We start from the raw sequence: 27,661 nt of genomic DNA, 5'->3' as shown, positions 1-27,661 counted from the left end.
AAATCGTAGTGCCGGCTCCTAAGGCCGAGGACAAGTCGGGTGGCAACAAAAGGAAATGGGAAGCCACTCCATCAACTAACTACAACAACAACACCTTCACCAAAAAGCCCTTCAACAACGACGGCAAGAAGGGTTATGTCGGAAACTTACCTTTGTGCAACAAGTGCCACAAACATCATTACGGCGAATGTAACAAGCTAATTTGTCACCGTTGCCAAGGAGTTGGTCATAGGGCCAACAATTGCACAAGCACCGCCCCCGTCGCTCGAAAGGGGCCCAATCCTCCAAAAACGGTCACTTGTTATGAATGTGGCCAAACAGGCCATTATAAGAACGAATGCCCGAAGAAGAAAGCCAACCCCAACAACCGAGGCCGAGCCTTTAACATCAACACCGAGGAAGCCCGAGATGACAATGAACTAGTCACGGGTACGTTTCTTCTCAACAACACTTATGTTACTTGCTTATTCGATTCGGGTGCCGATAAATGTTTTGTGTCTAAGACTTTGGCTCCTACTCTTTGCACTCCACCACACCCCTTAGATACTACTTATTCTATCGAAGTGGCCGACGGAAAACTCTTAAGTGCCGACACGTATTACCGGGGGTGTACTTTAAACATTTTGGGTAATGAATTTGAAATTGACTTGATACCCATGGAACTAGGGAGTTTTGATGTAATAATCGGTATGAATTGGATGGTCAAAAATAAATCTCACATTCTTTGCGATCTTCACGCAATCCGAATTCCTATCAAGAATGGTGAACCATTGATTGTTTATGGTGACAAAAATTGCACCGGACTCAATCTCGTTTCGTGCCTTAAGGTTCGAAAGCTACTTCGCAAGGGTTGTTTCGCGATCCTTGCTCACGTTAAGAAAGTCGAGGCCGACGAAAAGCTCATCGAAGATGTGCCAATTGTTAGTGACTTTTCCGATGTATTTCCCGACGAATTACCGGGTCTTCCACCTCATCGACCGGTTGAATTTCAAATCGATCTTATTCCAGGAGCCGCACCCGTAGCGCGTGCACCATATAGACTCGCTCCATCTGAAATGCAAGAATTGCAAAGTCAAATCCAAGAACTACTTGATCGTGGTTTTATCCAACCTAGCCATTCACCTTGGGGCGCTCCGATTTTGTTTGTTAAAAAGAAAGACGGATCCCTACGAATGTGCATTGATTATCGTGAACTAAATAAATTGACGGTTAAGAACCGATATCCTCTTCCTCGCATCGATGACCTCTTTGATCAACTACAAGGGTCTTGTGTATATTCGAAAATCGATCTCCGCTCGGGTTATCATCAATTGAGGGTTAAGGGGGAAGATGTCTCCAAAACCGCTTTCCGAACTCGTTATGGTAGTTATGAATTCCTTGTCATGCCATTTGGTCTCACTAACGCACCGGCGGTGTTCATGGATCTTATGAACCGCGTGTGCAAACCGTATCTCGATAAATTCGTTATTGTGTTCATTGATGACATATTGATCTATTCTAAAAATGAAGAAGAGCACGAACAACATCTCCGACTTGTGCTTGAACTTTTAAGACAAGAACAACTCTATGCCAAATTCTCCAAGTGTGAATTTTGGTTAAAGGAAGTTCAATTTCTTGGTCATGTTGTAAGTGACCAAGGTATTAAAGTCGATCCAACAAAAATCGAAGCCATTAGCAAATGGGAGACTCCTACTACTCCTACTCACATTCGTCAATTTTTGGGTCTCGCCGGGTACTATCGTAGATTCATCGAAAATTTCTCTTTGGTTGCACGTCCTCTAACCGCATTGACTCACAAGGGAAAGAAATTCATTTGGGCGACCGAACATGAATCCGCATTCCAAATCTTGAAAACGAAGCTAACCACCGCTCCTATCTTGTCACTTCCCGAAGGCAATGATGACTTTGTTGTATATTGTGATGCCTCGAAACATGGTTTTGGGTGTGTATTGATGCAACGAACGAAAGTCATTGCTTATGCTTCTCGACAACTCAAAATTCATGAACGAAACTATACGACACATGATCTCGAACTAGGAGCCGTTGTCTTTGCACTTAAAATGTGGAGACACTATCTTTATGGAACCAAGAGTACTATCTTCACCGATCACAAAAGCCTTCAACACATTTTCGATCAAAAGCAACTAAACATGAGACAACGAAGGTGGATTGAAACCTTAAACGACTACGATTGCGAGCTTCGTTACCATCCCGGGAAGGCAAATGTAGTAGCCGATGCCTTAAGTCGAAAAGAAAGAGCGGTGCCTCTCCGTGTCCGAGCCTTAAACATCACCATTCACACCAACCTTAATAGCCAAATTCGGGTAGCCCAAGATGAGGCTCTCAAGGATGAAAACATCTCTCTCGAACACTTGAACGTCCTCACCTCTCGATTCGAAGTTAAAGAAACCGGACTCCGATATTTCGCCGGAAGAATTTGGGTGCCTAGTTATGGAGATCTACGAAGCCTTATTTTAGATGAAGCCCATAAGTCACGATACTCGATTCACCCCGGTGCCAATAAGATGTACCACGATCTTAAACAACTATATTGGTGGCCGAACATCAAAAGGGACGTAGCCACGTATGTTTCCAAGTGTTTGACATGTTCCAAGGTCAAAGCCGAACACCAAAGACCGTCCGGACTACTTCAACAACCCGAGATCCCGCAATGGAAGTGGGAAAGGATAACGATGGATTTTATCACCAAGCTACCAAAAACGACGGGCGGTTTTGATACCATTTGGGTTATTGTTGACCGTCTCACCAAATCCGCACACTTCCTTGCCATGAAAGAAACGGACAAAATGGAGAAACTCGCACAACTTTACATTAAGGAGATCGTAGCCCGACACGGTGTACCATTATCGATTATCTCCGACCGAGATGGCCGTTTCGTTTCTAGATTTTGGCGTACATTGCAAGAAGCGTTGGGAACGCGTTTAGACATGAGCACCGCATATCATCCTCAAACCGATGGACAAAGCGAACGTACAATTCAAACCTTAGAGGACATGTTACGAGCTTGCGTGGTTGATTTCGGAAAAGCTTGGGACAAGCACTTACCTCTCGCCGAGTTCTCTTACAACAATAGTTATCACGCGAGTATTAAAGCCGCACCTTTTGAAGCGCTATATGGCCGCAAATGTCGTTCACCTCTTTGTTGGGCCGAGGTAGGCGACGTGCAAATCACCGGACCCGAACTCATTCACGAAACCACCGAGAAAATCGTTCAAATCCGAGATAGGCTTAGGACGGCCCGAAGTCGTCAAAAGAGCTATACCGACAAACGACGCAACGATCTTGAATTTCAAATCGGTGACCGAGTAATGTTAAAAGTCGCACCTTGGAAGGGTGTAATCCGTTTTGGGAAACGCGGGAAGCTAAATCCGCGGTATATTGGTCCTTTCGAAATCTTGGAGCGTATTGGAACCGTTGCTTATCGTTTAGATCTTCCGCCTCAATTGAACTCCGTTCATCCTACTTTCCATGTATCCAACTTGAAAAAGTGTCTTGCCGAACCCGATATCGTCATTCCTCTCGAGGAGCTTACCATTGATGACAAACTTCATTTCGTGGAGGAACCGGTTGAAATTGTGGACACCTCCGTCAAGACATTGAAACAAAGCCGAATCCCGATTGTTAAAGTCCGTTGGAACGCCAAAAGGGGACCCGAGTTTACTTGGGAAAGACAAGATCAAATGCAAAGGAAGTATCCTCATCTATTCGTGAATTCGGAAACGCAAGATCTCGAGGAAGAAACAACGACTACTACGCCTACTTAAATTTCGGGACGAAATTTCTTTTAAGGTGTAGGTAATGTAACATCCCGCCTTTTTCCGTTTACTTTTCCGTTTAACTATTTTAAACTCCGTTATATGTTTTTAACATCTCCCGTTAATACGCGTTTTAAATTATCATGTCTAGGTAATTTAACGCACCCGCAACCGAACTCGAGGGATTAGTTCCGCCACAAAGCCAAAGAGGTGACTAGCTTTTGACTAGTCAACCCCCTTATCCTCCCCATTTTCATTTTCTTTCTTCTTTTCTTTCCATACTTCTCCATTTTTCTCAAATTCTCCAAAAAGCAAATCATCATCTAAAATCATTCAAGAAGGATTCATTCCAAACCGTTTACATATTTGAACTCCTCGTGATCTCCTCTTCGTTTCCATACCGATTTCATCAATTTTGGGTAACTTTCTAAAATCACTAGATTTTGTGTTCTTGATGTTTTTAACTTATAAAAGTGTTAATTAGTGTCTATGGCTCAAGTCTAACACGAATATATGATTTATATGTTCGATCTCGTTGTTTTAGTGTAACTAGCATGAACTTGAATTTTGGTGTGTTGTTCTTGAATTTTGGATGATCATATGTTGTTAGATGTTAAAAGTTGATGTTTTAATTGTGTTCCTAACATCACTAGCTTCAAATTGGTATGTAGGTTGACATGGATTAGTTTCATATGCAAGATTGTTGAATTTGTGATTTTGGATTAGGGTTTGATGAGCTTTACATGAACTTTTGATGCGTCAAATGCTATGAGATATTGTTGTTAAGTGTTTTGTTGCAATGTGTGTTGGATTACCTTCGAAACGGCATAACATACATGTAAATTGGTTGCCCGAATCATAAAATGCGTTTTTGGAACTTAAACTTTGATTATGAATGTTTAATTACGGTTTTTGGTTGTTTTAAGTGCAAGTTTGATTGATGATATGTGTTTAGTTGCATTCTTCGTCAAAATACCTTTCCAACGACGTATGATAGGCGCTATAAGTGTTTGCGGGTCAAGAATTGTGTTAGAAAAGGTTTTGGTTCGTGCACACTTTGAAAAACTGGCCAGGATTCTCTGCCCAGGAAGTGGCGCGGCGCGCCCCCTTTCTGCGCGGCGCGCAGAATAACCTGGACAGATTCTGTCCAACTTGGTCAATTTTCGAATAATGTTTGCTATGCTACGCACCTCCGATTAACATGTAACTTGGCCAACATGCTCATATATGACTTCTAAGCTTAGAAAAATAGTTTGGGACCCGACCCGAACGTGTTGACTTTCGTTGACTTTGACCGACCAAAGTTTGACTTTTAATCAAACTTAACCAAATATTTGTGCAATCGTTCTAACATGTTTTTATACTTGTACCTTGCATGAAACATGACAATTTGATTCACATGCTATTATGATCGAGTCTTAACGAGCCATAGGACTAATTGAACATCTTTGACCTATCGTGTTTACCGTTATTAATACAACCTATTTGTTTAGGTCAAGACTAGCATTGTTCTTTGCACACGTTACTTGTCGAAGTACTTTTTGGTTCGTGCATACAAGGTGAGATCATAGTCCCACTTTTACTCTTTTAAAACTTACTTTTGGGATGAGAAAACATAAACGATCCTTTTGAACTAAGTGAACACAAGAACGGGAAAACAAACATTCTACATACGAGTTTAGAACGAAAATCCTCAATCCGATTATCATTAGTTACATCAGATGGTGTAAGCGAGAACTTATGTTATATGGCCATATGGGTTTGACAAACCCTCATTCAAACGGTTCGCTACCGTTTACGAATGAAATATATTTTCGGGAACAGTGTTGTTCTAGCACTAATTGATGGGGTATTCAACGGACGGAACGTTAAGCTTTGATAATTGGGTGCTCGTGAATATTAACTTTTAGAATGTACTATGGCTTTATCGATGTTGCAAATCTTGTGGTTCAACTTACTATTACTCATTTACTTATTTAAACCTATGATTTCACCAACGTTTTCGTTGACAGATTCTCTATGTTTTTCTCAGGTCCTTGAACTTAGGTGATACATGCTTCCGCTCATACTATTTGATACTTGCATTGGATGTCGAGTATACTTGCATACGTGGAGCGTCTTTTTGACTACTTTTAATCGTGTCGCATGAGTTTCATACAAACTTTAACATTGTTATGTACTTGTTATGGAAACTACTTTTGTAAACTTTGAAACACCCTTATTTATGAAATGAATGCGACATACTTTTCGGTCAAACTTTGTTATAAAGACTTACGACCATGTAATGGGACCATACGTAGATGACGCCGTCATTTGACGATTTGTCGGGGTCGTTACAAATTGATTCGGACATGTTATTCGAATCTTTTTCCTATTTGCTTCGAGACCTATTTGAAAGTCTTCACGTCTCATCAGTTCAATTGTCTCCATCATATATCTTTTCACAACTTCCAAAGCTTGTGCTTTAGCAAAAGGTCGAATGGTGATGATACTGAGGTAGTTGTAGATGTGAATGATGTCAAGCATATCAAGATTATGAAAATCTGCTTCTGTGAACTTGTACTTTTTCTCATCTTCTCTAATAACGTGGAACTGACTGATGACGTCTTTCTTTTCACTTATCTCTACTCCGACTCGAGCAATATTCAACACTTCTGAAATACGATATTTTCTTTGAAGCCACAAATCATCTTCATCTTTGTTGATATGTTTCCTCCACATAAACTCATACCAATTCCTTTCACTTGCTGGAAGCAATCGTGAACCTATATAAGTAAACCTTTTACTCCTTGGTGTATCATTGATGCGGAAGATCTTGTAAGCATTTTCTTCGATGAATGTGTTTCGTAACGTTATAAAATCATGTTCAACTCCCAATAACAATCTTTGTTCCTGATTCTTAAAGAATATTCCATGGTTGTATTTGAATCTGGAATTTACTGTTTCACTTGATGTAGATGTACCAGAAGTTGAGCTTTCATTAGCATTTGTTGGATGTGAATTCGATGAGGGTGTAGAATTTGATGAATGATCAGTAGGATTTGTTGCATCATCATTTGGAACATCATTATCTTCAATATGATCAAAGATATCATCATCATTTGGATTAACATAAAGATTGTCTTCATCGTCATCAGAAGAATCCATTTCATCATCACTTTCAATTACTGGATCAGGATTCCCTTCATCTACAATCTCTATATTTTCCGAAATTGAAGATACAGAAGATAACTTGCTTAAGATGACAAACCCATCATCATCCGTCTCTTCAAGATAAAAATCATTTAAGTTCAAATCCTCATCTACTGGTCCACTATCAGCCTCATTATGAACAATTGGAATTATAACTTGCTCAGGCTCCTTATCATCAATTTCATCATGTGTAGAAACCATTTCTGATTCCGTTTGAACTTGTTGAGCTTGTGAAGCTAATGAAGACCTCATTCCACCACCCTTGGTTGGAATGTTCACCGATAGATATTCTCCATCTACTCCTATCTCCCCCTCATGGCTATTCTGAGGATCAGAATCGTCATGTTCATCATCACGGTGAGGACTCGAAGGAGAAGAGCAGGAAGTAAGTGGATATCGAACACGAGCACGAAACAATGCTTGAAGTGAAGTGCGTCGAAGAACATCAAGATTGACTCTAGAAAACATACGACTGAAATATTCTTGCTCCAAAGCATCATAGAAATGTGGTAAACGAGAGGGTGATGATGGAAAAGTAACAATGGGAACAGCAACAGCAGCAGCAGTATCGAATGAAGGCGATGTCGATGGAAGTGTTTGAGTTGCCGTGAGGGCAGGTAAGGATGATTGTGCGGTATTATTCTTATATGTAGGGCTGTACATACTACTAGTCAGATTCATGATATCCCCTTCTGATGGAGGTTGGGTAACAACCGGAGTTGTCACCGGTGAAGTTTCCTTCGAAGCATCTGCCTCCATGACTTTAGTCTCATGGGACTCTGACAGAGTAGCAGAACTACCCGTCGGTTTAGCTCTCGCAGAGATATTGCTATCTCCGACTCCTGAAATCATTGATATACCATGAGGTGGAAAATCTCTTTCAGTTAAAGACTCTTCCTCCAAACTCTGAGTTTCAGAATCCGGAAGAGAAGTGGTTTGATCCAATGGATCACTTTCATGAACCAAGGGATCAGTCAGCTAGAAGTCTGATAAATATCCCGAAGGATTGTCATGTTGACTCGTTTCCATGGGACGCGGCAGATCTCCCTCATCAAGATAAGCCGGACCTCGAGACCCTGTTGTACGTTGAGGCACAGGAGGATTTCCAGCCGATACGCAGGGTGCCTTTTCAAGATTTTTCGGCTCCCCTTCGGTCGTTCTGGACTTCAATGATTGAGTTTCCTCAATTGATTGAGTCAAACACAGACTTTACTGCAGAGGAAGACTTTACTTCCTTAGATGCCGAAGCACCTTGCTTTGTAGGATTTATTATTAAGTCATGTTTAGATTGGATGGGCTTAGTGGTCTTTGTACCATCCGTGCGTTTAAATCTCTTACCTACCGAAGCTTGTGCTTCATTTAGCGTAGGGCTTACTGTTATTATTGGATGTGATACGGAAATGGGTGAGGGTGACCTAATTGGCTCTAGGTCTTGGTCCGTATCACCAACGGTTGTAGTAACTGTTTGGTGGACGATGTCGAAGTCCTAGATCTAGTTACTCGTTGGGTTGGTGGAGTCTGAATCATCTCATCAGGCACATATCGAGTTCTCTTAGGAGAATGTTCGGGAGACGATTCAGATGCTGTTGCTGAAGTGTCGGTGTCACTGCTCACTTCGGGTGTTGTGGAAAGGGTTGGTTCAATCCTAGTTGGACTAGGTTCCCTGATCCTCACAGGTTGAGCTTGGTGTGCTGCCCTAGAACGTTTAAGGTTCACCCTAAGTGGAGGATTAGCTGGTCCAGGTGGTTGAACTACAGGTTCCTCTACAACCTCTGGGGCTGGAACCGCAGCGGGTTCACCTTGTTCTTGTTATACCGGGTTCGGAAGAGGTATTCCTACAGCCTCAAAATAAGAACGCATACGAGCGTCTTGGGGTTCAGCTAGCCTCACTAGCCAATTTGGAATCAGCTCAGTGAATTGATTATCAGATACCATTCCCTCTGGATTTTCAGCAGTAGGTTGTGTAGCTTCCACAAACCTAATTGTTCTGTTAAGTAGCTCCAGATCTGTTACAGGTACACTGACTGTAGAGTTTAGAGCTGGCCACAGAGTGTGTCTCTCTAGAATTGCAGTCCAGTAGTTGCAGGGAATGTTGGTTTCAGAGTTGATGAAGTGATTGTTCGTCATTTAGCTGTATAAATAAGAAATAGAAGACCACAAGATATTTAACATAAAGCATATATCTCTATTCTTATTTGCCTTTAAAATCCTTTGTATATGTTTTATCTTTTATATTTTATGATTTTTATGGCTTTTTAAAGATATAAAAATCCTTTATTCTCAAATATGAACAAGTAATTGACAATCATGACATTCATATGATATTCATCACAATACAAATTCATCATGCAAAATCAATTATATAACACAAAGAATCAGAACAACACTTAGTCAATTTTTAAACACAATTCAAGCAGATTCGGTAGTCATGAAAACTTGAGATTCTGTAACCAAATAAGCTTGAGTTTTCAGATCAGAAAGATATAGAATAAACATGTTAAGTGTTTGAAGATAAAAATCAGAAAGTTTCAAGGTACCAAAAGTCAGACTCGGTATCAAGAGAAGAACAGATTCGGTATCTCCAAAATTAACATAAAGTCACTCAAACATGCATATTCTATCATGTAAAATCACAACCATAATTAATTAACCACTCAATTAGAAGCAGATCAACATGTTAATCGTATGAACAGACTCGTACAGTAGACAGAACATATTCGGTAGATACATAATCCATCAAACAATCAATTAAACATGTAATCAAACTTGGTCAAATGATAGATCAATTAATATAACTCAGAGTAGACAAGAATTCATGTTAATTAAGCAAATCAATTGAGTTTAATCAAAGATTAGTATAATACGACTCAGACTCGGTATAATCAACAAAATTTCAAAATTGAGAGTCACAATCCAGTTATTTTCATCTTTTCTGGTTGAAAAACATTTAATTATCTCAGATCTACACGTATGTATCTAAAGCAATGATTAAAATGAAATTATACCAAAGATTTGAAGAACAGAAGAACGGATTCGGTAGATTAGGCAGATTCGGTATGTTCAATTAGACTCGGTAGATAATTAAGCATAGTAAGAGAGTTAGTTTGACTTTGACCCTCCTTTTATAGTTACCGAAGATAAAATATCGAATGGACTTTACCGAATGGGCCTATTTTACCAAATACAGTCCACTTTTCAAAACTTTATCAATTTAACTTCAAAATCTTGACAAATTGATTTTTCCTATTAAAATCCATTTCAATCTTTTCATGGTAAACAATTCTGAGACAATTTTTGAAAACTTTGAACTTACCGAATCTGTACTGTTGGATGTCAAATTCGGTATAATGCTTAAAATAGCATTTATTCAGTAAAAATTAAATATTTTTGGATTTTATCTTTTCCAATTTTTATGAATTTTTCAAAATAAGATTTGTACTTAAAAGAACTTTGAATTTGTGAACAAAGTACAAATCTTCAGTGATACCAATTGTTAAAACGGGTTGCATACTGAGATATATACAAGCCTTAGTGAATTATTTCAGATATAAAACAAAAAATTTATGAATTCACTTTTTGAAAAACAATATTTTTTAGTAATTTTCTCATTTTCTCCCTTTTTCTCCCCCTCAAAATGTGATATACAAGAATGTAAATCATCATTTTGATAAAATTCCCAAGAAAATGAATTAACTCCCCCTTGAAATATGGTATCAATGAGTTACCTCCCCTTTTCGTAACCATTGAACAATTATATCTAGGAAGTTATCATAAGTCTAAAGGCTCCCCCTTAAAAGATAATATCCAAAGCATATGAAAGTAGTTGCTCCCCTTAGAATGTATCTACTCCCCTAAACACAAGATCCCAAGAATAAGTCCCAACAGATCTAAGGAATATCAAGCACTATACTCTACCATGCCAATCTCTTTGATCAAGAACTTTAGCCTAAGTTCGTCTAAGGGCTTAGTGAACATGTCAGCTAAATGCACTTTGGTAGGCACAAAGTATAACTCTACATCCCCTTTCTCTATATGGTCCTTAATAAAATGATAGCGAATATCTATGTGTTTAGTCTTAGAATGCTGGACCGGGTTGCTTGTTATTGCAATAGCACTTTGTGAATCACAGTAAATCGAGGTCTTAGAAAACTTAAAGCCATAGTCTGAAAGTTGAATTTGCATCCACAAAACTTGTGAACAACAATGAGCTACAGCAATGTACTCAGACTCAGCTGTTGATAAAGACACACAGTTCTGCTTTTTGGATGACCAACCAACTAGCCTATTCCCCAACATCTGAATTGATCCAGATGTACTTTTTCTATCAACATGGCAACCGCCATGATCCTCATCAGTGTAAGCAGTGAGATTGAAATCGGATCCATGAGGATACCAGATCCCAAGGTTAGGTGTACCTTTAAGGTACTGAAAAATCCTAACAACCGCTTTGGAATGAGATTTCTTAGGGTTTGACTGAAAGCGGGCACAGACAGTTACAGCAAGTGTAATGTCAGGTCAACTTGCAGTCAGATACATTAAAGAACCAACCATGCTTCGATAAAGCGTAATATCAAAAGGTTCCCCATTAGTATCAGCATCCAGTAAAGTCCTCATTGGAGTTGTCATTGGTTTTAAAGCAGTCATTTTAAAACGTTTTAGCATATCATTGATATACTTTGTTTGACTGAGAAAAATCCCGTTTGGTAATTGTTTTACTTGTAACCCCAAAAAGAAATTTAACTGGTCAAGCATGCTCATTTCGAATTTGTTGGCCATAAGGTCACCAAATTCTTTGCATAAGGCCGGGGACGTGGAACCAAAAATAATGTCATCAACGTAAATTTGAACCAAGAGAATGTGACCGTGGTTTTTACGGATGAATAGCGTTGTATCAATCGTTCCACGAGAAAAGCCATTGTCCAGCAAATACTTTATTAAGGTCTCGTACCATGCACGCGGTGCTTGCTTCAGACCATACAAAGCCTTTTCCAAGTAGTATACGTGATTTGGATGAATGGGATCGATAAAGCCTTCTGGTTGATCGACATAGACTTTCTCTTGAAGATGACCGTTCAGAAAAGCAGTTTTGACGTCCATTTGAAACACCGTAAACTTCATAAAAGAAGCAAAGGCAAGGAAAAGACGAATAGCCTCAATCCTAGCAACCGGAGCAAACGTTTCATCATAATCAATACCCTCTTGTTGTCGATATCCCTTGGCCACAAGACGTGCCTTATTCCGAACCACAATTCCATCAGAATCCTTCTTGTTCTTAAAAATCCACTTAACCCCTATTGGTCATTGACCCGTTGGTCTTGGAACTAATCGCCATACTTTCAATCGTTCAAATTGATTGATCTCTTCTTGCATTGTAACCACCTAGTTCGGATCTAGTAAAGCTTGAGCAACCGTTGTTGGTTCAATCTTACTAAGAAAGGCAGTGTATAGACACATATTCCAAGTAGCCCTTCGAGTTGAGACTGGAGCAGATGCATCACCAATAATAAGATCTATTGGATGACTTTTATTCCATCAGTTGTGTGGAAGATGTTGTACATCAGTGGCATCCATTGAAACATCAACCATTGTTGACGTTGAGCCTTGATCCGCTTGATCTGATGTAACATTATCTAATGGATTCAATTGATTATCTGGAGAAACAGCTGGAGTTGTATCAACTGATGAATCTTGAATTGGTTCAAGATTATCAGTAACAGGAGGCGGTAGGGAGGATGAAGAAGCAACATGTGAATCTGTTGGTGTTGTATCTTCATCAAAAAGACTTTGTTGAGTCTCCACAGTAGTTGACTGTGACGGTGTAACCGGTACAGCTTGAACATTTGAATTCCGTTGAGGAGCATAAAGACTATCAAACAAGATATCCAGTTCCTCTGATGTAACCGTAGGAACATCCTTCGTCGAGAAAATTGAGTTTTGCGCGGAAGAAGAAGTAGCCAGGTTAGGATCGGGTTTTGAACTGAGTTGTTCAAAATCCATTCCCAAAAATTCATCGAACTTGACATTGATGCTCTCTTTAATCGATTTTGTCCGTTTGTGATAAACCCGATAAGCAACTTTGTTCGAAGAATAACCGAGAAATATGGCTTGATCGCCATTTGGATCAAACTTGCCGAGGCTATCAAAATCGTTAAGCACATAGCATATACAACCAAAGACACGGAAATATTTGACATTCGGGCGTCTACCATATAATAACTCATATGGAGTTTTATCAAAACGTTTATTAACAATACAACGATTTTGGGTATAGCATGCAGTTGAAATGGCCTCCCCCCACATTTTTGGAGGTAGTTTGGAGTAAGCAAGCATCGTTCGAGCTGCTTCGCACAACGTACGATTACGTCGTTCGACTACTCCATTCTGTTGGGGGGTCCATTCTGATGTTCAATGCCTTGGTCTTTCAAATAACTATCAAGCAGGGCATTCTTAAATTTCATCCCATTATCAGTTCGAATGCTCTTAAGATGTTTGTTAAAAGAGCGTTGAGTCTTTTTAATGAACTCAATGATAATGGCGGGGGTTTCTGAATTAGTTCGCAAAAGAAAAATCCATGTAAACCGGGTATAGTCATCGACAATGACAAGCACATGTTTCTTGCCACCGAGGCTAGAAATACGCATGGGTCCACATAAGTCCATATGCAATAATTGCAAAGACGATGAAGTACTGGGGTTTTACTTAAGCGGATGATTAGACCGTTTCAGCTTAACCATCGCACATGATGGATACACATGATGCTTATCATAGTGAAAGGTTGGAATACCATCAACTAAGTCTTTAGAGACTAGTCGATTGATACCCTGGTAATTCAGGTGTGACATCCGATGATGTCATAACCATGAATTTTCTTTGGTAGAACGAGTAGCCAAACACATGGTTGCATGTGAAGGTGCATCATTGAGGTCAATATTGTATAGTGAAGCACAACGTTTACCAACCTAGAAGATCATTTCCTTCGGTGGATTGCACCGAGCATTGTCGACGTTCAAACAGAACTTTAAGATCTCCATCGCAGAATTGACTCAAACTAAATAAACTGCACCCCAAACCTTCAACATATGAGACCCGTTTGATTGTTATGCCATTTTGCACATAATCTCCGTAACCCGTTATCGCTGCAATTTCATCATTTCCAAACGTAACCGTTCCTAGGAATTTGTCAATGAAGTTGACAAGAAAGGATATATCGCCCGTCATGTGTCAAGAACAACCGGAATATACCAAACACAGACGTCGAAACCCTGTAAATGTGAATTTCCTAGAGTTTAGGTACCCAAAGTTTCTTGGGTCCTCTACGGTTAGTACCAGTAATAAACTTTGGATCAAATGAAGATAATCACGTAAAGCATCATGCAGTTTAGACAATAAAGCATCATTTAAAACCACATTACATGAAGCATCATACGCAATATCAAGTTGTACATCGTTATCAGAAGTCTTAACACACAACTTATTCCAAGTAGATGTTTTGTTCACAGACGAAAATTGAAAAACATGAGATGATTTCCTAGGCCGACTAGCAGATTGCGTTGGTTTAGTTGCTACTTTCTTAGTCGTGGACTTAGGAACCCATACAGATTTGTAATTCAAGTTTGGATTATGACCTGTGACACGAAAAACACCTTTGTTAGTTAGACATCCAAACTTTTCAGTTGACACATGAGATGATTGATTTTGCAAAATTTCTAATTTGATTTTACGTTTTTTGCATCATACTCACTTAAATTAGGTTTAGAACTTATGTATTGTGTGGACTTAACTGATATCGTTAAAAGACTCGCTTTTGAAGTTTTTGTCATTGGAATCATAGGAATCTTTTCAGTTGACACAGAACCATCGGGAGAATGAACCTTTTTGACAATAAATTGAGTTGTAGAAACAACTTTTGAACCACGATTGCCAAATTGAGAATGTAGAGGATTTTTAAGAATAGTAATGGGTTTTACATCCTTATATGTCGTTGTTCTCTTCCCCTTCTTAGTAATTCCACCAATACATTCAAGCACATTGGTTTCAACATTAGACGATTGCTTAAGTGTGTTAGCCTGTTTCAGTTGAATTATCTTTTGTTTTAAGCTTTTAATCTCAAGACATAATTCTTCAGCAGAAACTATCACTTCACCCTCCTTAAAAGCATAGGTACATTCTTTCTTAGGCAGTGAAGGCAATTTAGCACACAAAGCAAGCATTTGTTGTAATGATTGGCACTTAAGTTGCAAGTTAATATTCTCCTTTTCTAGTTGAGCTACTATACAATTCAAATTACGTACAGCAGGTAAATGCAAATAATAATCGTGCAAAGGATCAAGTTAACTTTCAAAATCTATCAAAGGTTCAATGATCGGTTCATTATGAGGTTCTATTTTTTCATCTAAAGAATTTTGACCTAGAGATTTTGTCTCAAAGAAAACAGTTAGTTCATGTGCTAGGTCTTCACGGAAAACATTATCAGAACATGCAGGTAAAGCAGGTAGAATTGGTTTCACATCAAAAGTTGATTCATCAAACACCTCATATATGTTAACAATGCTAGAACTAGGTTTGTTAAACACGTCATTCTCAAGCATTAAAATGTATTTCTCTAGCATGAGTGTAGGAATGTAAACCAATCTACGTGTCGGTACATAATTAGCACATTGCACATTCTTTTCAGTTTCAACAAGTTCCTTCAAGAAATCAGGATTTGATTTACCCATTTTTGCATTAATTTTCTCATACATTAAGCTAATTTGATGGTATTTTTTAGATTTGTGATTAACAATAATATCATCAAAATCAGCATCAGAAGAATGCACAAAATACGGTGGTAAACCATCTTGAAAGTAATCAGAATGATATAATCCTGGAAACTTTTTGGAAGCTCCATCTAAGATCTTAGGATCTTCAAAACCCAACCCCCACTTTTCACCATGAATCGTTTTTGGTCTGTTCATGAAAATTGTTTGTTTTGAAAGTTCTAAATCAATGATAGCTTTAGATTGCTCTGTACGATAGAGTTTTTCTTCATATCGAGCAAGTTGAGCTTTCATTAGAACAGACTCTTTTGACAACGAAGAAATTTCAGTGTCTTTTTCAATTATGGCGTTTTCCAAATGAATAATTTTCTTGTTTAGCTTTGAAAGTGTGGGTTCATGTTGGTTTTTTAAATCAGAAAGATCTTTTTCTAAGAATTGAACTTTTTCTGCAAGTCGTTCAGATTTTAAACGATAATCAGTTCGTTCGACTTTAATCGGATGAATTGTCTTCTTAAGATCTTCCAACTCAGTTTCCATAGAGCTGAGTTGGAGAGTCAATCGTTGTACATCCGTTTTCAATTTAGATGAGGAAGATCTGGTCTCATTTAGTTTGATTTTATCTTTTAAAATCTTATTTTCAGATTTTAAGCCTTTGACTTCTTTTGACATTGAGATCAGATTCTTCATCAAGTCATTTTGCATTTTTATAAAATCAGGCAAGATTTCAGTTGATTGTACCTCATCATCGTTAGATGTTGAGTCAGAATTCTCCAATGCTTCCTTAGCTTTGATGAGCTTAGTCACCTTGCAAACATTTGCATGTTCCACCTCTGAGTCTGAATCATCAGTCCAGTTAAACCAAGTATCATCAACCGGTTTCAGCTCTCCCCCAGTTTCCACAATCTTAGCCATCAACATTTTCTTCTTGTAGTAAGTTGCGTCCTTCTTCTTAGGCATCTTGCACTCACGAGAGTAATGACCAGCTTTGTCACAATTGAAACAGATTGAATCTTCCATTTTGGAATCATCAGCACGTTGTTGTTTGGATTGATCAGCTTTCTTGTAGTACGAGGAAGATGATGAGTGTTTGCGTTGATTGCTTGATTTGCCTTTAAACTTGTGTTTGTTCAAGGCGTTTGTGAACATGGCTGCCATCTTGACTAATTCAAGGTGAGAATCATCAACATCAGAAAGATTCAACTCTTCAGAATCAGTTGATTCTTCAACAAGCACTTTCTTGGACAAGCTTTTGGAAGTCGTAAAAGATTTGCTCTTCTTTTTGGCAATTAGGGCAAGAGGATCGCCCGGAGAAGACTCTTTCCTTCCTTCTTGAAGTTTAGACACCTCAGGTTGATAATGCATAAGAACTCCAACAAGCTCATGAATAGTCAACTTGTCAGTCTCTTTGGTAGATCAAACAATGGTTCCATAAGGAAGCCAATCAGCATTGAGCTTTTTGAGGAATTTCATGTTGACTTCAGCATGTACTTTTATAATCTTACACCTTTTCAACTCATTGAGAACACCATTGAAACGACGGTAGGTGTCCTTGAGTAGTTCTTCTGGTTCCTGCTTGAAATCTTCATACAATCCCCGAGCCTTATTCAATTTAGTATCGTCTGACATGTCATAACCTTCTTGTTGTCATTTGATCTCATCCCATATATATTTTGCAGTAGTGTTGCTATCAACATTTTCAAATAGCTCATATGGGATAGCTTGCATGACAATATTCTTAGCCTCTATGTCACCCTGAGCTCTTTCACGTTTATCACCAGAAAGTTCATAGACTAGAATTGGCATACCAGTATCCGGATGAAAATCAACAACTGGACCATCTCTCAGAGAAGCCCATATATGTTTAGCTTTCTCACCCTTATAGTCTATGTACTGAGTGATACAATGAAGCCACTGAGTGTACTTGCCATCAAACAACACTGGAGGTCGGGAATCTGATCCAATGATAAGAGTGTCCTGAGTAGACATCTTAAATTGAAGTAGATTCAGTATAGATTCGGTATTAAACACAATCTATGATCAGGTTTCAGTATAAAATCTAACAAGAATGTCAGATTTGGTGAAGATTCGGTACAGTAGCAGATTCGGTAAATGGTTCGATACTGTAGCAGATTCGGTAACAATTCGGTATACCAGATTCTGTATCAGAAACTGATAAGAACCACAAGTAACACACCCAAATTTGGTATGGATTCGGTAACCACACAACTTGAAGCCTCAGAATACTTAAAACCAAAGAATTAAGTAAAACCGAGATTCTGATTCGGTAAATGACTCGGTAGTTAAATTCTGTAAAATATTATGTGTAAACTCAATCCAATTCCCTTGAATTAGATTCGGTAAACTTGCTGCACAAGAAAACAAGTTAGTAACAAACAGAATATCAATGATACCGAAGATTCAGGATACCGAATGTCAACTGTAGCAGTTGACAATACCGAGTCTAAGTCTACAACTTAGAAATATAACAGAATCCTTTCTCAAACCACACCAATTAGCTGCGTATGATCAAACCGAATGTGATAGAATCACAAACACACCACAATCTGCAATACTTAAGATGAATTTTCAGTAATGAAGCAGATTCGGTATGACAGTTACGATACCGAATGTTGATCAAATCTTCAAAACTTGAAAATTTGAAGAAATTGAACCGACAGAAATGTGATTTAACACCTCACGAACACAACTGAATCTTTAAATCTTCACAAAAATCCAGAATCAAGCTTGAATTAAGCAATACCGAGAGTTTTAGCCACAAACTCTAAAAATCAACTTGATTCTCCATAATTGAAGTTAATAAGCTGTAATGATGACCGAAACTCTTTCTAATAGACCTAATACACCTTCGCTGAACTTATCACAAGAATCTGAACGTCATATTATCAAATTCGATAATACCGAATCTGATTCATTTTACCGAGAGTATTCAGATTCTGTATTCTACAATCTCTGGATCGATATAGTGATGTAGAATCACTTCCTGGAAGCTCTGATACCAAATGATAGGTCAGATCATGTTGAGATTGAGAGAAATGATAAGATAGAGTGAGATTCGGTATGCAGGAAGAAGACTCGATATGAGAGAGAATCGATAAAATTACATTCTACAGCTTCTAGAACTCAGTTACACTGCAATGGCTATCTAATTAGGACTACTTAGGTTCCTTATATAGCCCTCTTCTAAGGAACCTTCATTTAAGCTTAATTCACATTAACACTATACAACTTCGGGGTCCTAACAATTTACGACAAGTTTTAGAAACTTTAAGGAGAGAAAACTTGTTTGCAAGGTTCTCTAAGTGCGAATTTTGGCTTCATGATGTTCAATTTTTAAGACATGTCATTAATAAGAAGGGTATTTGTGTTGATCCGACGAAGATTGAAGCGATAATGAGATGGGAACCTTCTATGAATCCCACTGAAGTTAGGAGTTTCCTAGGTTTAGTGGGGTATTATCGACGGTTTATACAAGATTTTTCTAGAAAAGCCACCCCACTCACAAAGTTGACCCGTAAGAATGTGCCATGGAGATGGGAAGAAAAGCAAGAACAAGCATTTCAACTCCTTAAGGAGAAACTTGTTCAAGCTCCTATACTAGTTTTACCAGAAGGGAATGAGAATATGACGGTTTATTGCGATGCTTCTAAGAAAGGTTTGGGGTGTGTGCTAATGCAAAATGGGAAGGTCGTAGCTTATGCTTCCCGACAATTGAAGGTACATGAAAAACGTTATCCCACCCATGATTTAGAATTAATGGCCGTAGTTTTTTCTTTGAAAATATGGCGTCATTATCTTTATGGTGTTAAGTTCTCTATTTATACCGATCATAAAAACTTAAAGTATTTTTTCGATCAAAGAGATTTGAATGATAGGCAAAGGAGTGGGCTCGACTTGGTGAAAGATTATGATTGTGAAATTTTGTATCACCCCGGGAAGGCTAATGTGGTGGCGGATGCTCTTAATACGAAGACGAGTCATCAACCGATTAAAGTAACTAGTTTGGTCATGGTAATATCACCACAAATATTCGATAGTATCCGAGTAGCACAATATGAAGCATTAACCCCCGAAAACGTGAGGAAGGAAAGGATCAAAGGGCAAGTTAATGATTTTATAGTAGATTCACGTGGTCTAAGGCTTAGATATGGAAGAATTTGGGTACCTTTACAAAGTGGTGTTAGAAGTGAGCTCCTTGACTTAGCTCACAAATCTAAGTATTCGATTCACCCCGGTGCTACGAAAATGTATAGAGATCTAAGGAAAGACTATTGGTGGCCTGGAATGAAGAGAGATATAGTAAAATACGTTCATAAATTTCTCACTTACCTTCAAGTGAAATCCGATCATCAAATGTCATATGGTAAGCTACAACCATTAGAGGTACCGGTATGGAAATGCGAGCACATCACGATGGATTTAGTGACTAAGTTGCCTAAGACCCCTCGGCAACACGACGCCATTTGGGTTATTGTTGATAGATTAACTAAGAGTGCGCTATTTTTGGAAATAAGAGAAGCTTCATCATCGGAAGCTGTGACGACCCGGAAATTTCTGACAAAATATAAACTTTATCTTTAAATGATTTAATATTTTCGACACGATAAGCAAAGTCTGTAATGTTGAGTCTCAAGTTTTGGAACTATATTCATGTAATCAATTATACTTTAACTGTTCTCGAAGATTCACGAACAATATATATATATATATATATATATATATATATATATATATATATATATATATATATATATATATACATACATATATATATATAACTTAATGTATATATATATATATATATATATATATATGATTTCAAGTTATTTAGTAAACGATAGTAACATTCAATTATTGATTCGATTGATAATTAGATAAGTTAACTAAAACGTTTAAGATGAACCAGTAAAACACTAATTTGCTACAGTATTTTCGAAATGCTACAGTACCCGAAAAGCTACAGTGTTTTCGAAAACCACTCTTTGCTACAGTAAAAAAAATTTTGCTACATTAACTTTGCTGCAGTAAAACACTATTTCAAAATGAAAATGTATATATGTATATGTATATACTACGAGACGATGATTTATAGAAGTAAATGACCAAAACACTCGAAAGTTTAAGATATACTTTGAGTGGTATAGTTTAGGGATAATTTAAGGCTATATTTTGACAAGGGTACGTGTCCCAAAATGTAAATTACAAGTTTTCTCAGCGTACGAAGGGACACTCAAAAAATTGGAACCGGGACATAAGTCGCGTAATGACGTACGACTTATCGGAATGAAATTTATAAGTCAACTATGCACGTGAATTTAATATAATATATAATTAATTATATAAATTATATAAATTATATATATAATTAAATATTATGTCGACAAACAACGAGACAAAATCATTTTGAGCTGGACAGCGAAGCCATGCGATCGCATGGCCTTTACACTAGTTTCCCATGCGATCGCATGGGAATGAAATTCAGAAAACATCTATAAATCGATCTGGTTCCTGCACTTATAACACACACACATATTCGAATACATATTACTCCCTCTGTAATTATTATTATTATTTATATTATTATTATTATTATTATTATTATTATTATTATTACTATTATTATTATTAAGATTAATATTATTATTAATCGTATTATTATTACCGTTATTATTAGTATTCTACATAAAATATTACGACGAGGTTATGGCCAAACACTTTCAAAATTGGTTTTCAAATGGGATAGAGCTAAGTAAACTATGGGTTATAACTATGGAAGTTATGAGTATGATTCGAGGGTATGCTCGTAAGGTCAATCTAGTATTTATCGTCTATGTTGCGTCTACGTACTTTCCTGCAATATTGAATCTCAATATTGATACGTGAGCATTCATATCTTATCTTTTATATATTAATTGTGTATCCATGTCTAGTGCTCGAGTATATATATTTACACATGCTTGTATGCTAAATTTCGTCGTTAAACAGTTTATAATGAATCACGAATTAAATATATATATTACTGGTAAAAGGTATATGATATACATGTTTTTGGAAAGCTGGCGAAAAATCAATAACTTTTCATTTAGAAATCGCGTAATTTCGGTGAACGAATTAAAAGTTATGATCAACTGAATTATGATTAACGTTAATTGAAATTGCTTTTGAATCTGCAATTGATATTTAAACAACTTGTTAATAAGATTGATAAAGTGGATTTTTGAATATTACCAGCCGAGTAAATGAATCCTTATATAGGACACGTCTTGTTTTGTTAAACAAATGTCAAAATTGACTTTTTGAAACAACTTTGGATAACTTTTGTATGTCGATCTCGAGCATTAGGATTGTGATACACTATGACCTGACCTAGCTTGATAGACATTTATTGACCAACATATGTTCTCTAGGTTGAGATCTACGGTTATTTGGTAATCCGAGTTTCGGTCACATTTTGGTGAACGACTTTATATGCTGCTAAGGTGAGTTTCATTTGCTCCCTTTTTAATTGCTTTTGCAATCTATATTTTTGGGCTGAGAATACATGCACTTTATTTTAAAAACAATGGACACAAGTACATACTAAATTCTATATTGAGTTTGAACCGAAAATTCCTTAGCTTTGGTAACTAGTAACTGCCGGTTATAAGAACTGGTGGGCGCGAGTAGTAGTATATGGATCCATAGGGCTTGACATCCCTGTCTGTTCCAGGTTTAGAAACCCTAGCCTGAACTATTAAATAGACGTATGCTATTTGAGTTTAGTACACGTTGGTTTGCGTGTATTGTACATGTTGGTTGCATGTATATTAAAACAGGGGTACTTATTATATAGACCTTGAAGTTTAGTTACCAGGGTGCTCAATCTTGTAGAATATTTTGATAAACGTTTCTGGATGAAACAACTGAAATCTTGTGATCCACCTTTATGTACAGATTATGCAAAACATTAAAACTATGAACTCACCAACCTTAGTGTTGACACTTGTTAGCATGTTTATTCTCAGGTTCCCTAGAAGTCTTCCGTTGTTTTCTTATATGTTAGACAAGCTATGTGCATGGAGTCTTACATGGCATATTTTTTAAGGAAACGTTGCATTCACCAAATCATCACCATGTATCTTATTTTGACTGCATTGTCAACAGAAGTACCATTGTAAACTATTATTTACGGTGATTGTCTATATGTAGATATCATCAGATGTCAAAAACCTTTGATTTAAATATTCATTTATGGTGTGCCTTTTCAAAAGAATGCAATATTTACAAAACGTATCATATAGAGGTCAAATACCTCGCAATGAAATCGATGAATGATGTGTTCGTCCATATGGATTTGGAGAGATCGTCACAGAAGCAATGTCTAAGTTATATATGAAAGAGGTTGTTGCAAGACATGGAGTGCCGATTTCCATTGTTTCGGACATTGACACCCGATTTACCTCACGATATTGGAGAAAGTTTCAAGAAGAGATGGACACCAAGTTGCATGTAAGTACCGTATTTCACCCACAAACGGATGGTCAAAGTGAGCGAACTATCCAAACTCTAGAGGATATGTTAAGGGCGTGCGTCATTGATTTTGGTGGTAGTTGGGATACTCACCTACCTTTAGTTGAATTTTCGTACAATAATAGTTATCATTCTACCATCGGAATGGCGCCTTATGAGATGTTGTATGGGAGGAGGTGTAGAACCCCAATATGTTGGGGTGAAGTGGGTCAAAGGGAATTAGGAAGCACGGAAGTAGTACAACAAATAACCAAAATGATAGACCAAATTCGTGAAAGAATGAAAGCGGCACAAGATCGACAAAAGTCATATGTGGATAAAAGAAGGAAGCCGATAGAATTTCAAGTGGGTGATAAGGTAATGCTCAAAGTTTCCCCGTGGAAGGGTATAATTCGTTTTAGAAAAAGGGGAAAATTGGGTCCAAGATTTGTGGGACCATTTGAGATAGTGGCAAAAGTCGGGAAGGTAGCTTATCGTTTGGCCTTACCCGATGAATTGAGTAACATACATGACACGTTTCACGTGTCACAATTGAGAAAGTGTTTGGCGGATGAATCAACATATGTCCCTTTAAATGAGATTGAGGTTGATGATAAGTTAAGGTATGCGGAAAAGCCAAAAAAAAAATTGGATCAAAAGGTTAAGCAATAAAGAAATAAGTCGTTGACATTATTGAAAGTGTTATGGCAATTTAGAAAGGGTTCCGAATGCACATGGGAACCTGAGGAATGGCTTATGAAGTATTATTCATCGTTACACCAAGAGTGGTTCGCGAGGACGCGAACAATCCAACGGATGGAGAGTTGTAACATCCCGATTATTTAAGGTAATATTTTACGTAATTTGATAGGTACATATATATTGTTGGTGCTACTTTATATTATAAGTGGATAATATTTAAAGTTTGTTAGGTAAGTTGAAAGGGGACTAGTGATGCAAAGTTAATTTAAGAACCACCCTTAATATGGTTTTGGTGGAGAGGGTAGAAAGTGCAAATGAGGCAAAGTTAAATCAATTAAAAGAGTAAAATGCTGGAAAATCATTATCAGTTGCAAAAAAAAATAAATACAGAAACTTAGTGTGTGCTTGTGTGTGTGTCGACCCAAACAAGAAGAGAAGAAGAAATCTTCAATTGAAAGGATTTTGTATATGCAAGTGGAAATTAATGAAATCTAGTGTGCTCTAATCATCATAGCAAGTTTTAATTCTTCAATTTCTTCTCCATTTGTGCACATTAGGGTTCTTAAATCCCTAAAGACAAGGTATGAACTCTTATGTCTAAGTATCACTAAATTAGGTGTTTTAGGTGAATCATAAGCTTAAGAGTTGTTGTATGATGTGTGTATGCATAGTTGTTGAAATGTCCCGTTCATATTGATTATAAACGTTCCATATTAATTGATTTCGTTGCGAGGTTTTGACCTCTATATGAGACGTTTTTCAAAGGCTGCATTTATTTTTAAAACAACCATAACCTTTATTTTATCAATAAAGGTATTAAAAACATTACGTATATTATCAAATAATGATAATCTAAAATATACTATTTACACACGACCATTACATAATGGTTTACAATAGAAATATATTACATCAACATATGTTTCTTGAATGCAGTTTTTACACAATATCATACAACATGGACTCCAAATCTTGTCTTTATTTTAGTATGCAACAGCGGAAGCTCTTAGTATTCACCTGAGAATAAACATGCTTTAAACGTCAACAAAAATGTTGGTGAGTTATAGGTTTAACCTATATATATCAAATCGTAACAATAGACCACAAGATTTCATATTTCAATACACATCCCATACATAGAGATAAAAATCATTCATATGGTGAACACCTGGTAACCGGCATTAACAAAATGCATATATAAGAATATCCCCATCATTCCGGGATACCCTTCGGATATGATATAAATTTCGAAGTACTAAAGCATCCGGTACTTTGGATGGGGTTTGTTAGGCCCAATAGATCTATCTTTAAGATTCGCGTCAATTAGGGTGTCTGTTCCCTAATTCTTAGATTACCAGACTTAATAAAAAGGGGCATATTCGATTTCGATAATTTAACATAGAATGTAGTTTCACGTACTTGTGTCTATTTTGTAAATTATTTATAAAACCTGCATGTATTCTCATCCCAAAAATATTAGATTTTAAAAGTGGGACTATAACTCACTTTCATAGATATTTCCTTCCTCGGAAATAAGACTTGGCCACGGATCGATTCACGAACCTATACAAATATGTACATATATATCAAAGTATGATCAAAATATAATTACAACCATTTTTATTATGTTTTAAAGATTTGAGTGTATTAAGTCGGTTGTCCTCGTTAGTAACCTACAACTAGTTGTCCACAGTTAGATGTACAGAAATAAATCGATATATATTATCTTGAATCAATCCACGACCCAGTGTATACACGTCTCAGGCTAGATCACAACTCAAAGTATATATATTTTTGGAATCAACCTCAACCCTGTATAGTTAACTTTAACATTACTGCATATAGAGTGTCTATGGTTGTTCCAAATAATATATATACATGGGTCGATATGATATGTCAAAACATTTGCATATGTATCTATGGTATCCCAAGGTTACATAATATATTAGAATACATGTATAATACAATATAAGTTAGCTAGTATATGATTTGTATAGATTTGTTAAACATTTCCCGTAGCTAAAAAGATCAAAAATATCCAATCTTGTTTTACCCATAACTTCTTCATTTTAAATCTGTTTTGAGTGAATCAAATTGCTATGATTTCATATTGAACTCTAATTTAAGAATCCAAACAGAAAAAGTATAGGTTTATAGTCTGAAATTTAAGTTACATGTCAATTACTAAAGAGGTAGTCATTTCCGTCGAAAGAACGACATCTTGATGACCATTTTGAAAAACATACTTTCACTTTGAGTTTAACCAAGATTTTTGGATATAGTTTCATGTTCATATGAAAAATCATTTTCCCAGAATAATAACTTTTAAATCAAAGTTTATCATAGTTTTTAATTATCCAAACCAAAACAGCCCCCGGTTTCACTACGACGGCGTATATCCGATTTTATGGTATTCATCGTGTTTCCAGGTTTTAAATCATTAAGTTAGCATATCATATAGATATAGAACATGTGTTTATTTGATTTTAAAAGTCAATTTAGAAGGATTAACTTTTGTTTGCGAACAAGTTTAGAATTAACTAAACTATGTTCTAGTGATTACAAGTTTAAACCTTCGAATAAGATAGCTTTATATGTATGAATTGAATGATGTTATGAACATCATTACTACCTCAAGTTTTTTGGATAAAACTACTGGAAATGAGAAAAATGGATCTAGCTTCAAAGGATCCTTGGATGGCTTGAAAGTTCTTGAAGCAGAATCATGACACGAAAACAGTTCAAGTAAGATTTTCACTCGAAATAAGATTGTTATAGTTGTAGAAATTGAATCAAAGTTTGAATATGAATATTACCTTGAATTAGAAAGATAACCTACTATGAATAACAAAGGTTCCTTGATCTTAGATGATTACTTGGAATGGATTAGAAAGCTTGGAAGTAGACTTGCAAACTTGGAAGTATTCTTGATTTTTATGAAACTATACTTATGGAATTTATGAAGAACACTTAGAACTTGAAGATGGAACTTGAGAGAGATCAATTAGATGAAGAAAATTGAAGAATGAAAGTATTTGTAGGTGTTTTTGGTCGTTGGTATATGGATTAGATATAAAGGATATGAAATTTTGTTTTCATGTAAATAAGTCATGAATGATTACTAATATTTTTGTAATTTTATGAGATATTTCATGCTAGTTTCCAAATGATGGTTCCCACATGTGTTAGGTGACTCACATGGGCTGCTAAGAGCTGATCATTAGAGTGTATATACCAATAGTACATACATCTAAAAGCTGTGTATTGTACGAGTATGAATACGGGTGCATACGAGTAGAATTGTTGATGAAACTGAACGAGGATGTAATTGTAAGCATTTTTGTTAAGTATAAGTACATTGATATGTGTCTTGAAGTCTTTCAAAAGTGTAAGAATACATATCAAAACACAACATGTATATACATTCTATTGGATTCGTTAAGTCTTCGTTAGTCGTTACATGTAAGTGTTGTTTTGAAACCTTTAAGTTAACGATCTCAATTAATGTTGTTAACCCAATATTTATTATATCAAATGAGATGTTAAATTATTATATTATCATGATATTATGATGTATGAATATCTCTTAATATGATACATACATTAAAATATCGTTACAACGATAATCGTTACATATAAGTCTCGTTTCGTAATTCTTGAGTTAGTAGTTTTGTTTTTACATATGTAGTTCATTGTTAACACACTTAATGATATATTTAAATATCATTT

Source organism: Rutidosis leptorrhynchoides, chromosome 9, assembly GCF_046630445.1.
Source record: "Rutidosis leptorrhynchoides isolate AG116_Rl617_1_P2 chromosome 9, CSIRO_AGI_Rlap_v1, whole genome shotgun sequence".
NCBI lineage: Eukaryota > Viridiplantae > Streptophyta > Magnoliopsida > Asterales > Asteraceae > Rutidosis > Rutidosis leptorrhynchoides.
The sequence above is the reverse complement of the archived record's forward strand: the minus strand, read 5'-3'. Positions refer to the sequence as shown.